The sequence below is a fragment of the Carlito syrichta genome, unplaced genomic scaffold, assembly GCF_000164805.1.
Source record: "Carlito syrichta isolate Samal-C Ts95f unplaced genomic scaffold, Tarsius_syrichta-2.0.1 Scaffold314294, whole genome shotgun sequence".
NCBI classification, from domain to species: domain Eukaryota; kingdom Metazoa; phylum Chordata; class Mammalia; order Primates; family Tarsiidae; genus Carlito; species Carlito syrichta.
Window position 1 is genome coordinate 355,301 of NW_007258390.1, and position 11,960 is coordinate 367,260.

Here is an 11,960-nt window from a genome sequence, read left to right on the forward strand (position 1 = left end):
GACCTATCTACACATTTCACATAAACAGAATTTGTGTTTGGCATCTTCACTTAGCATAGGATCCTTGGCAATATTAACCCATTTGAAACTCCAGGATTGGACAAGGAAGAAGTTCTTGGTACCTGAACTCCCCCAAAATGAAAAATTGATTGTTGCTGGTCATGAAACCAGCCAGCCCATCATTCAGGTTCCTCAAAGCCAGGCAGGTGACATTTTATTCTTAGGCCTTTAGGGAGAGACAGGATTAGTTAAGGGGAGCATTTGCACAGTGCACAGTACTGGGAAGTCATTAATTAATTGTGTGAACCTATGTCGTGGGGAAGAGCAAGGAAACATCCACTCCTTCTTGGAGGAGCTGATGGAGACCTGCTCTTTCTTGCTGCGAGTGGAGCTCCCACTGTATAATCGAAAGTTTTCAGGGGCCTCTGTGCAGATCTTCATTTGTGCAATCAAGCTGGTGTGATAAGCAGACAAGGCTGAAAGAGATGTCGGAGTAGGTTTGTCGGAAACATTGCTTGATGCATCATCATGGGCCTTGTGAAATACACCAGATAACCTGCTCCACAGAACCTGCCTCCAGAAGTCCTAGGAAAGGGAATATTGGCATCTTGGTATGACCCATAGGCCGTGGTCACCCATGCAAACTTGGGTAAGGGTTGTGTGACAGAGTTTGGGAAGGCAAACAGTTGCTGGAAGTGCTGTCTTCTTGGTTCACAAAGACTTGAGGCAGGAGATGAGCTGGCACAGAAAAGGCTGCAGGGAGCTCTGGTTGTGCTTCACTTTTTGCAGGGATGTGTCCTTCATGATCATTAGCAGCTTAGTTTTCATGGTGGATGTGATGGTTGTGGGGTTAATAAACTGGAAGGAAGGGCAGCGTTGTTTGGTTACTGCGCAGGGAACTTCACCAGCATCTTGACGCGATGGTTGCTGCAGTGCACAGACACTGTGCAGCTCCTCTCTGCTTCGTCTATCTCTACCTTGACATTCTGGATTTGCATGTTGTTCAGGGAGAACTCCTGCTGCAGTGTCTAAGGCAGTCCCAATTGATCTGATTTCCTCTCTTCCAGGAGACTGCTAGGAGGATCTTCTTTTAAAGCTTCTTCCTCACCATGGCTTGAGTTGTGCTGCTGATCTATGTCTTGAGTATGCAGGGTCTTCTCTGGTTCCAGCAGAAGAGAAATGCTCTTAATGAACTCAACAACACCATCTAATATGTCACTTACACAAAGCCTCTGCATCTGGGAATCCATCCACTTCTTCTCAAGGTCTGATCCTGGGACCATATAGCCAGTTGGTGGTTTTGGGACCCTTCCTTCTGCTTCCACCACTGGAACTCCAGCATCATGTCATCATGCCCCACCAAAGTGTGGACTGGGGTGTTCAAGTCAGAGATATTCCATAGGAGAAGGCCGTTTTCCCTCCACAGCTGGGGGACCATTACGGCCACTAGTCCATTGCTGGAAGGTGTATATCTGGCTTTCCAGATAGGTACCTGGCAAAAAAGAATAGTGAGGCATTTCTGAGACTGGTGGTAATCCCAGAGCTTGACAGAGTTGTCTTGACTAGAAGTAGCAAGAATGTGCTCACTGTCTGGGTGTCAGTCTAGGCCATGGGTTTTGAAGAGGTGGGCTGCTAGATATTCCACTGCCATACTGGGTTTCCTATTATCCTATATTCATACATTGCCGTCATGACTGGTGGCAAGGCAGTTAGCATTTTTTAAAATTCTGTTTGACCTGGGAGACATGCACTACAGCAGATAGTGCAATAGTAGGTTTCCTCGTGTCTTTTATGTCCCAAATGTAGATGTAGGTGTCCACAGAACTGGTAACTAGGAGGTCTGGCTCAAGCACTGTCCAGTCATTGATGACATGAGTGTGGCCTTGTAAGGTTGTGCCAACTTCCCCACTGCCGTCTTTCCACTTATAAAGGTCCTCCCGTTGGTAACTTGAAGTTGCAAAATAGTGTACAAAGCTGTCATAAGGATTCCATTGCACAGCTCCAATGTCCTATTTGGTCTGGTGAGAGATCTCTCAGTGATTTTCAAAAGGGGCATCTAGGTTGACAATATACAGGAATCTGTGGCCAGAAAGTACTGCATGCTGCCTAAGACAGTCCATGGACATTGCTGTTGCCTGGGAGTCAAAAAACTTCACCACCATGTTCTCACTGCTCCATCGCGCCGCCAACTCCCCTACCCAGCTGTCACAGCCCCAGGAAGGCGCCCTCCCACCTCCCAGATCCACGTCCCCTGGCTCGGTAAGCCCCCACGAAATATACGCTTTATAATGCTTAGTAATGTTATGTGAATTTTACTTCAATTAAAAAATACTACTACTATGAGTGAGAATATATAATGTGCTATCACAGAATGTGGGAGAAGGCATTCATGTTACTAAGAGAATACCTAGGAAATCTTCATTGGATGCAGAAATGAAGCTGTCTAGCCTCAAATCCCTGCATTCTTCCTTTTCTATGAACTTCTATTCTGGTCAAATATGACTTTACCTTTTCCCTCCCTTAACCTAAGTCTGGAGATAAACCCATTCTCTCTTTCCACTTTATATTTGTGTCATTTAATATCAGGAAATATTTTAGACTTACGCAAAGGTGTAGGGAATACTGAGATAAACATTCAGGCATCCACCACCCAGACTAAGAAATGTAGAATTGCTAGTGCAATTGAAGCCTGCCCTGAACCACTCCCCGAGAGAATCCTTCTCCCTTTCCTTGTCTGAGAGGTAAACACCATCCTACACGCGTTTTTCTCTCCAACGCACTGCCTTCTGCAGACTCCTTGTGTACACACCCCTGACACACGTGCCTTTTAATCTCTCTACATATACCCACAATCAACATATAGTGATCATTTGTATGTTCTCATAGACTTCATATGCATGGTGTCAGGTTTGTATCCTTTTACAACCAGCTTTTTCCTTTATGCTTTTTTCCACTGTCATCATTCTGTATTTTCCCCCTGTTCCTCAGCTTCTGTGAGTGCAGGTGCCCTCCCCCGTCTGGCCCTTGCTGTCCCCTCAATTTACTGGCAACACTCCCAAGCTAGTGAATTCAGGCTGGTCTGAGAAATAGGTGAAGTTCAACTTCTTCCCCTGCAACTTGAAAAGAGTGGTTCTGAAACCTTAGAGTGCATCAGAAGCCCCTGGAGGGATGATTGAAACACAGATTGCTGCCCCTGCCCCCGCCCCAGAGAATCAGTTTCTAGTTCTGAGATCTTGGATGTGGCCTAAGAATTTGTAACAAGTTCTCAGCTGATACTGCTGATGATGCTAGTATAGAGACTATAATTTGAGAACCACTGCTCTGAGTTAAAGTCTGAACCCAGGCTCAGCAGTACCATCTGGCCTCCAGGCAACCTGGACCACCCATGAGGTTTCCTTCCAGACCATTCCCTAGAGTAGTACTGTTCCACAGACATACAACATGAGCTAAATGTATCATTTAAATGTTTGAGTCATCACATTACAAAAGTAAAGAGAAACTGGGTAAAGTATTTTTAATACTATATTTTATTTAATCCAGTATATTATTTCAACATGTGATTAGTTATTCATGAGCTATTCTACATTATTTTTCACAATGACAGCACATCTCCAATCGAGCTAGCCACACTGCAAGTGTTCAGTAGTCACCCATGGTTGGTGAGTAATGTACTGGAGAGTGTAACTTTAGCTAAAGGCTTGACCTCCATCTCCCTCCTTACAAAGCCTGTTTTTAAGTTGACATTTTAATTATTTGTGCTTCAATAAAAGAATTTAAAACAAGCTCATCACATGGTGGAATGTGACCCCTCCCATATAAATTGGGACAAAAGATAAAGACGTAAAACAGAAATTTGACTATTATTTATCATGAAAAAATCAGTTTATATTTCAACTTGTTCATTTAAAACAAACTTTTATCTGTAACTTCAACAATTGTTGTCAGATGTATCTGTAAAACATAAGAGAAAAATCAGATTTACTTTTTGAGTGATGAACATTGGAATGAAATCAGTGTTGATGCAAATCCATGGGCTTCTAAATAACAAAAAGGCTAAAAAAGTGAAGAATGGATTCTTTCTTCTTTCTCCATACTTTTCTGTCTATTCCTTTTGACTATGGACTAAAATGAAAGAAAATTACCAATTATACAACATTAACCTACTTTCTAAAACTAAAAACATGGTCAGCTCCTGTGTATTTCTGCTGCATTTCTGGGCTATATCTCAACAAGTAGAGAATAGCATGTAACTCGAACCTTTGGATATCAGGGTGCTCCTTGTGTACGCACCCCTGACACACGTGCCTTTTAATCATGGGATCACACCAACTTTGTCTCTCTCTTGCCTAAAACCAGAAAAGCTTGTGGTTTCTTTCTTTCTTTCTTTCTTTCTTTCTTTTTTAATGAGAGGCCATTCTCCACCTTAAGGTCCCATGCTTCTTCCACAAATGATACTTCCGTACCCTCCCAGATCCTCAGTTTCCATATCTACTATGTGAAAAAGAAGCTTTTATTATGAAATACAAAGCTGTGAAAATGCAGATGAAAAAGAAAGAAGAAAATTGTTAGTGTATCATTTAAATACACTGTAAGACGAGATACACCTTAAGATTTAATTGCCAATTCAATGTTAAACAATCATACAAGTGGGGACCCAAAAAACCTGGAATTTACTTACTAAAAATTGTGTATTTATTCTTACATCTTTAAACTTCAGTCACCTTCAAAGTGCTCTCCATTTGATGCAATACACCTATCAAGACATTCTTCTCACTGCTCAAAACAGTTTTTGAACTCATCAATTTTGATGTCTTTTAGTGAGTGCTTCTGACATTTATGGTTTCACCTCTTCTACATCAGGAAAATATTTCCCTTTGAGAATATTTTTCATCCAGGGAAATAAAAGTTGCTCAGGGTGAGGTCAGGTAAATAGAAGGGTGGAATATGGGGGTCATGAAGTTTTTGGTCAAAAACTGCTAAACACTCAGCGCAGTGTAGGCAGGTGTGTTTGTAAATCACTCATCATGAAATGGGCAAATGCATTGAAAGAATTTCTACAAAAAAATTCATTGAGACTGAACGCAACCTCTCACAATAATGCTAGCTGGTACATTGATGCTGATGATGGGTTCGTAGAATACTTACTTAGTGGATGAAACCTGTACTACAAGAGGCCTGGCCTGCAAAAAATAATTCCAGTTTTTATGGGTTCCCCTATTGTATGAGTAAGTTTCTTTTCCTTTGGCTGTCACATAAAACACACAAATCTACAGTGAAACAAGTATTTAGGTATTAATCCTTAAGTGCGGTCCTCCTTGAAATTCCTAATATTTTGCTATTTGTAAGTAGTCACATTATAAAAGCATGTGCTATTGCCGGGCTCGGTGGCTCAGTCTGTAATATCAGCACTTTGGGAGGCCGAAGCAACTGGATTGCCTGAGCTCGCAGGTTTGAGAACAGCTCCGGAAACTTGACGAGACCTCATCTCTACAATAAATAAAAAAATAGCTGGGTGTGGTAGCGTGCACCTGTAGTTCTGGCTACTCAGAAGGCTGAGACAGAAGGATTGCCAGAGCTTAGCAGGTCGATGCTGGGGTGGCCGTGAGTGTGCCACTACACTCCAGCCTGAGCAATGGAGTGATACTCCAAGTCAAAAAATAAAAAATAAAAGCATGTGGTGTCTCCTAGTCGGTAAGGGAGACTGCATTTCTGTGGCCAAGAAATGAAGGTCCAACTAGTGCATGGCTCAGCCACATTAGCCAATGTATCCAGTACCTGTTTTCTAAACAAACATTTGTGTCAGATACTAGATCTAATATATTCCTCACTTGTTTGCCCAGAGGACAAAAGACCTCACCAGAACAAATGAGTAGCCACGAAGTATATTTCAGAACACATTTTTCAAATTACTAGGTATGTAAACATTCTCATAAAATTTTGAATAAGTAAAATCTAACTTTTCAACTCATTTAAACACATTTTTTTCTGAATTAATTTACTGGGAGAAATTTTTTAAAAACTGCTAGTAACAGGTCAATGCCAAGAATATTTGAGTGGTAATCAAAGTGGTACACACATACCTGGATTTGCTCAGTCTCTCCTCTTCTGGGTCCCTTTCAGGTTCTTCATCTTGAGTTCTGTTTTTCTTCTCCTTTTCTTTCATCAATTCTTTCTCTTTCTCATCTTTCTCTTCTTCTTTTTCTTCTTTTGCCTCTTTCTCTTCCTCGCCTCCAGAAGCCTGGTCCTCTTCACCCCAGTTTTCATACTGAGAATTGGTTATTTGTTCAACGAGGACTATTACAGGCACTGGGACCACACAGTCATAGAAAAAGGAAGAAGAAAAACAACAGCAACGACAGCCCAATGTATACTCAGTAGTGGCATCCAGTCCCCTACCCTCAGGAGCAGCAGGAGGATAGAAGTAACTGAGAAAAAGCTAAGCTGGGGGTGGGGGGGCTTCCTACTGCTTGGCACCACAAGTCCATGGCCCCCACATTCCTGCCTCTTGATCCTTCCTACAGTGACACCATTTCCCCTTTCCTACTAAATCTCCCGCCCAAAGCTTCTATTTACTTTTCGTTCTTTCCCACTGAATCTCCCGCCCAAAGCTGCTGTTTGTTTGCATTTGGTTCTTTGGAGAAGAAGGGATCAGAATCACTGGGGTGGGATCGCATTCCACCCTGTGTGGTCGGTCAGTCGATCATGCAGGGGGAGCCACTCTCTGGAATGTTTGCACTTGACAAGCCACGAACCCCAAATGCCATTCGCTAGCTCTTTTCTTCCAGGCATCCTTTCCATTTCTTCCCAAGTTCCCTCCCGAACCCGGATCTGCTCCTGGGATTCATGTGTGGGCTCAAAAATGGCCCGGATCATCTCGGATCCTTTATCAAATACGGGTTGGTGGAGAACTCCGTGCGTTTTCTCAAAACGCACAAGGCCGTTAGAGTATTGGACATCTGCTCATGGGGACGCATTTGGCCCTCATTTGGAGGTGGGCCCACTGCTTCAGGGCCCAGAGAGCCCCCGTTGTGCCCACACCACAACTCTGCCTGGAGCCTGCCGCCCGCCCAGCCAGCCTCCGGGGCACGGGTTCCCGCCTCCCCGCCTCCCCGCCTCCCCACCTCCCCGTCTCCCCGGCACTGTCCCCAAGCCAGCGCATCGTTCTCGGCGCCTGGGCTGGCTCCTCACCCTCAGGTGCGGCGCCCTCTTCTGCGGGCTCCGAGGAATCCGCGGCTGCAGCCATATCTGCCGACTCCTCAGGTTCTGCCACCAATGCAGCCACCTGGGGCGGGTCCGGGTCTGGGACCTCGGGCTCCGGGGACGCTGCCCCCATGCCCCGCCTCTCGGGCACCTGAAGCACCGGGAGCTCGCCCGAGATGTCAGGCACTCGAAGGCGGTTTCTCACCAGCAGGCGGCCAATGCCTGGCGGAATCTGGATTTGGTGGTTATAGTAGACACGGTGGAGGAGAGAATGAACCAGATCCATGAACAGGAGCAGAATGTCCACCATAGGGAACTGACGGACATCCACGAGCCCATCGAGCACGTCCTGGAACTGTTCCTCTGGCTCCTCCTCTTCCTCCCCGGGCTGGATGTTCGAGTCCTCCTCTGCACTTTCGCCCTCTGGGGCCCCGGTCAGGGCTGCCACTTGGTCACCCTCCTCCTCCACCCTGAGGCCTCCCACAGGCCCTGGGTCTCCAGCTACCTCAGCAGCAGGCGTCATGTTGACCCCTTCAGGGCCGAAGTCGTGGCCCACCCCATCACCAGCTCCTGCTGCCCCGAACCCTGCTTCTGCCTGGCTCATCGGAACATCCTGGCCATCCTGGTCCCTTTGGGTTGGGACCCGAGCCCCAGTGTCAGACATGACACTTGTTGGTACCTCAACCGGTGTAGCGATCAGGCTCGGGCAACGCCCGCGAAGATGGCGGCCGCTGCTGAGGGGAGCCGGTCTGCAGTGGAGTCTGAGGCCAGGCGAGGGGGTGGCTGCTGAGGGGCCAAGAGTCTACAGTGGTGCCTGAGGAGACGCCACAATGGTAAGGGCAGGGGCCGATCCCAGGAGCTGCCCACCAAGGCTGCACCTCAGATGGCTTGAACTAGCTGGGAACGTTGCCGTTTGGGAGCTGCCAGGGGCGGGGCCAGGAAGTGTCAACAAAGGGCCATGTCCCGTCTAGCGAGCTCTGAGCTCATTCGCTGAACAGTGAAGATTGACATGCCAGACATCCAATGAACGATGAAGGCCTTTGCATCTGGGACGGCTCAGAATCCAGAATCTCCTACCTTTTCTTTGAGGCCTGAGTGACCAGCAATACTTTTTTTATTTTTTCATTTTTGAGTTGGAGTCTCACTCCGTCACCCAGGATGGCACACTCACAGTCACCCCAGGTGTCGACCTGCTAGTCTCTGGCGCTCCTTCTGCCCCAGCCTCCCAAGCCCGAAATACAAGTGTGTGCTACTATGCCCAGCTAATTTTTGATTTATTGTAGAGACAAGGTCTCGCCAAGTTGTCCGGGCTGATCTCAAAACCGCAGGCTCAGGCGATCCACTAGCCTTGGCCTCCGAAAGAGCTGGGATTACAAGCTGAGCCATACTCGAGACTGGCAGCAATACTCTTTAGATCCACGCAACTCTTACCCTTTTAATTTTATAATATTGGCAATGTTGACTCAATGTGGAGGCACCCTGTATTGGGGAAACTTATTTTGTAAAGAACAAGTAGTAACTATTTTTGGTTCTGCGGAGCCTACAAGCAATATCGAGGCTATTGTGCAAGTTCTTATTGCAAAGGTTTTCTACCTTCCATACGACCACATACTCCTCTTCGTGCCGCTGTTCACTTCCTCATTCGCCTGGTCAGTGCCCTCTCATTCACCTCACCTCCTGCCTAAACTGATCGACTTTGTTCATTATGCCACATATTGATTTGGCCAATTTATTGGGTACCTCCCACGTACCAATGTCATGCCCCAAACTGTCATTTGTACCTCCTGCTTGTTTCATGAAACCCAACGATGACAGACTGCCCATGGTCCTCATTTTAGCACTCCTTTCTCCACCAATCCTGTGCCCCTCTGAAGTGTTTGTGCATGGGGGCCAAGTCCTCCAAAAGCTGATCCCTCCCAGCTGCATTGTGTCAGTTTTGTGATATTTTTTTCTAGACTTTTGTTTATTCACAATCATTTCCTCTCCAGTTGCCTACTGCACTTTAAGGAGAACTAAAACACATCATGAAGACTGCTATCAGTCTTGAAGTTTCTGACAAAGCGGTTGATACCTGGAACTTCTATTATGTGCAGGAAGGTAGGACTGGGCACTGGACTTGCCGTAGAGCAAACTGTTGTGAAGAAGTGAAGAGGATCCTGGAGGAGATGGTTCTTTGGCACTGGTAGCTGTCTCCCTGGGTGATTGGAATTGGCTTCAGTTCCCTGGAGAGGAACTGGTTGGCACCAGTAAACAAAGGAAAAAGAAAAAAATTGAACAGGTGTGCCTTCAATAAATATCTGAACCAAATGTGTGGGAGAGGGTCCTCCCGGTTCCCACACTGAGGTTCTCTTTATGGCAAGTAGGTGACCCACAGGTCCATGGGAGTCTCCATAGACTTAGTCATCTGCTTGGCCTGCCTGGGGATACAAACCCAACCAGGATGTCAGACTCTATCTCTGGTGTGTAGTTGGTGCCTTTTCATCACCTCCAGCTATCCCGTTCATGGTATTTGATTTTCTCCAAGACAGGAAGTAGGTACAACTCAGGATTTCAGGATACCTTAGGAAAGTTTGCTCTCTCTCCTCATACCACTCTTTCTACAAGTCAACACAAGCAGCCGAGTCCTCTCCTTTTGCAGACCCATCATTAGGGACAGGGTGGGACACATGGAGGGACTCAAGGTCACCCAAGCTGAAGACATTGCCATTTAATTTGGGGGTGACAGGGAACACTCCTGGAAGATGAATCCAAAGTTCTCCATTACAGCCTGACTCACAATTCATCATCTCCATTATCTCCAGGAAGACTTCTTTTCTAAATCTTTCCCCCTCCCTGTCACCAGAGGCTATCCTGAGTTATAGGAGTATGTGTGGACATTGTTTAGTGCCACTGAAAGTGGGGGCCATTTAAGGGAATGTCCAGGCCTTCCTCAACTTTGTAACACTGATGGCCCCTGTCCAAGGTAGGTGTTTGGTAAATATTTGGTCAATAAGTTCCATGAGTTTTGGAATAACTGTCAGCATTAATGGTGTTTGTTTTCCACCTGCCTGGGCCCTGACTGTGTCACTGCGCCTTCATGTTCCCTTTTTCCATGAATTCTCACCATAGCCTAGGTGGTTTTGGCTTTTGGGAAGGACCATCATAATGCTAGATGCACTTCTGTAGACTTACAGAATCCTTCTCTTTGGACAATGTGCTTTAAGAGAGGAATTTGACATGTCTTGCAGTGACAGAGAGCTTGTCATTTCCCTTGACAAAATAAAATATTTATTTAAAAAATGTTTAATATTTTTATTTTAAAGATGTGGGGTACAATTTAGGGTTAGGTATACAAATGTTAATTACGCAGGTACCCTTATTGATAAGGTGTGCCCCTCCTTCCCTAGGCAGACTCCCATTACTGCCAATCCCATTTCCCCGCCCCTCTCCCAGCAGTTTCCCGCTACTGCCAATCCTTTTCATATAGTATTACGTTAATTGTTCAAGATCTGCTTATGAGTGAGAACATATGATACTCAGCTCTTTGTTTCTGTGAAGGATCACTCAGTATTATAGACTCTAAGTCCGTCCAGGTTGCTGAGAAGTTCATCATTTTGTTCTTCTTTATGACTGCATAATAGTCCATCGTGTATAGACACCATAGTTTTTTTAGCCCATCCTCTTTTAATGGGTGACACGGTTGGTTCCATGTTCTTGCTACTGTGAACAATGCTGTGATAAACATACATGTGCAGGTATCTTTTTTATAGAGCGATTTGAGTTCTTCAGGTATATTCCCAGTAGCGGGATTGCAAGGGCGTATGGAAGGTCAATAATTTTTAGATCTTTTAGCAATCGTCAGTGTTTTCCACAGAGGTTGTACTAGTTTATACTCCCACTAACAGTGTAGAAGTATTCCCTTTTCACCACATCCTCTCCAGCATCTGTTGTTTTTGAGTTATTGATGATAGCCATCCGGACTGGAGTTAGGTGGTATCTCAGTGTGGTTTTAATTGGCATTTCTTTGATGCTAGTGAGGCTGAGCATTTCTTCATGTATCTGTTGGCTGCTCGTATGTCTTTTTTTGAGAACTGTCTATTCATATCTTTTGTCCACTTTGTAATGGGGTTGTTTGTTTTTTTCCTATTTGGCATGTTTGAGTTCCTTGTAGATAGATCCTAGATGTTAGGCCTTTGTGAGACATACAGTTGGCAAATATTTTTTTTTTTCCGGTCTGTGGACTATTTGTCCACTGTCTTGATGGCTTCTTTGACTTTGCAGACATTTGTCAATTTGATGAGGTCTCACTTGCCTATCTTATCTCTTATGGCAAGGACACTTGGGGACTTGATCAGGAGAGTGTCTCCTGCATTTTCTAAGGTTCTTGTAGTTTGAGGCTTTACATTTAGGACTTTCATTCATTTAGAGTTTATTTTTGTGTATGGTGATAGATAGGGATCTTGTTTTAATCTTCTGCATGTGTTCAGTCAGTTTTCCCAGCACCATTTATGGAATAAGTTCTCCCCTCCCCAGTGGTTGTTAGTGGAGGCTTTGTTGAAGATAAGTTGGTTGAGAAACTGAGTTTTTGCTTCTGGAATCTCCATTCTATCCATTGGTCTATATGCCTGTTCTTGTACTAATACCAGGCTGTTTTGATTATTGTAGCTTTATAATAAAGTTTAAAGTCTGGGAGTGTGATACCTCCTGCTTGGTTTTTTTTTTTTCCTGAGGATTGTTTTGGCGATTCATGGTCTTTTATGTTCCCATATGAATCCCTGTAT

The 11,960-nt window shown here is 45.1% G+C and overlaps 1 pseudogene; it reads right to left on the bottom strand.

The window, feature by feature from the left end:
- Positions 1-228: 228 nt before the first annotated feature.
- LOC103273891 lies at positions 229-7,864 on the bottom strand (annotated as a pseudogene).
- Between the last annotated feature and the right edge of the window lie 4,096 nt (positions 7,865-11,960).